This window comes from Aplysia californica, unplaced genomic scaffold (genome assembly GCF_000002075.1).
Source record: "Aplysia californica isolate F4 #8 unplaced genomic scaffold, AplCal3.0 scaffold00125, whole genome shotgun sequence".
NCBI lineage: Eukaryota > Metazoa > Mollusca > Gastropoda > Aplysiida > Aplysiidae > Aplysia > Aplysia californica.
In genome coordinates this window covers 798,725-800,780 of record NW_004797395.1, presented here as the reverse complement: position 1 = coordinate 800,780, position 2,056 = coordinate 798,725, and the positions used below count along the sequence as shown (strand labels likewise).

The 2,056-nt window shown below is 38.2% G+C and overlaps 1 protein-coding gene across 11 annotated transcripts in view; it reads right to left on the bottom strand.

The window, feature by feature from the left end:
- Nucleotides 1-2,056, bottom strand: part of LOC101852918 (inositol 1,4,5-trisphosphate receptor type 3) — a 247,221-nt gene that overhangs the window by 94,546 nt on the left and 150,619 nt on the right. The gene's annotated exons all lie outside the window — the stretch shown is intronic.

The window sequence follows — 2,056 nt, the reverse complement described above, 5'->3', positions numbered from 1 at the left end:
TGTGTGTGTGTGTGTGTGTGTGTGTGTGTGTGGTGTGTGTGTGCTTGCAAATGTTAAACTCTCTGCCTTGCCAAGATAACGCTCTTTCAGCGCCGTTCTTAATGAATTGTATTATCACGAAGAAACTGTACAGATGTAAAAATGCGCTCCAAATATAATGATCCCAAGACAAACATATTTTCATTATGTTATCACGTTTTGATCCATGCTCATAGGGCGAGACGCCACGTCGTTGCAGCATTGAGAAGCAGTCGACAGACAAGTAGAAGCAAAAATAATTATAAAATAAACCCAAGGGGAAAACGGCTACGGGCCTTAGAAAATATTATCCCATTCAGGCAGGGCAAATTTCAGCATTCAATGGCCATAAATCTAATCTTTGAAAAGTTAACTTAAGTAAGATAAGAAAAGAAATAGTGTTAACGTGACAATTCAGATTCCGACAAAACTGGTGATCATTTGAGGGAACAATCGGCTCATGGTAGTCCCTATTATTCTTTCATCAACACAATATTCAGTTGTGCTAAATGATTTCAATACATATTTCCAGTACACAAGAACCCCCGCCCCCTTTTTCCCCCCTCTAAAGCACAGTGAGAGGAAAATATAATACGTACATGAGCAGAAACAAAGCAAGGAAGTTTGAATACATCTGTACATGTCGATCGCTATCCCTGAAGAATCTTATACAACAATCTAGATAGTTCTGTGCTGCCTAACGCCAAGCATCGTTAGAGTGCATGATTGCGTGATTCCGTGAGGTACGGTGTGTTGATGGGTTCTGAAAGCAATCGAAAGCTCTATAACTGAATAATTATGTGACTTCCGCCTCCAGTCTCCACAAAGCTGGAGAACCAGCTTCCCTGATCCGCGACAAAGATGGGAAATGTGCGCAATGTGTGTTAAATAAAAGACTTGGTGTAATTATGTGACAGTGTTAAACAACCTGCCCATCCGGGGTTTGTTTTAAATTTATCATTACGGTTGACTTAATTTAAAAGTCTGATTAACTTTCCCCTTAGGGTTTCGACGAACTTTTGGCGCGCAGCAATCCTCGATTTGCGTGGGGCTCCTTAGGTAGGAACATCAGGCACCTCAGTGAGCTCCTCAATAAATTATTATAGTCTTTCCCATCAAGGCATGCAGAATAATGAGCCTCTTCCGCATTATCGGTTATTGTTATATGCATCAACATCCACACATCGACGTAAGAAAAGCGGGGGTGTAATAATGATAATAATGTTAATAATACTAATAACAATAACAATAAAAATAACAATATTAACGATAATAACAACAATGAGGATGATGATAATAACGATAATTATAGTATTATTTGTACTGCGCAAACTCCCGGTCAACAGCAAGCTCTGTGCGTTTTACAATCTATATTATTACCCTAGCAGACTTGATAGCAATTTGAAACAATCTTCCTGAGAGGTATGCAGTGTAAACTACCATTTTACGGGCGCTAAAACATTCACACTATAAATGATGTTTTATTTCTGGCGTTTCATAACATATAAGAACAAGTCAAATACTTTTTAAAAACATTTGTTTCCTGTTTCCCAATTTCCACTACCTGCTCGTCCACATATGGTCCTTGTATTGTATCCACAGAAGTAGTTTGTTTAGGGTTCAAGTACACAATATCAGATAAGCTTCTGCCTCGAATCGCATCTAATATAATATTATGTTTCAAGAAAAAGGTGATCTTGCGCGGAGCAGGACTTGGAGAAGTTCCAATATGAAAGAAACTAACTTGACGGTGATTCTTTCAACATTACGAAAACTTGTAGGATTTGTTTAATTTGGTCCTGATCAACCGAAATATAAATCATAACACATTCCTAGATTCCTAGCATGTCTTATCAAATTATAAATACTTGTTTATTTATGTATTTTTCAATCCACGCAAAGTGCCACCACGGGCAAAGAAATACCCAGACCCGAAATGGCAAATAAATGGTAAAATACAAACAGTGACTAAATCTGTTCGGAATTTAAAATGCTATATTTGTTGCCTTGATCAGCTTTGGGAAACCTCACGCCCCCC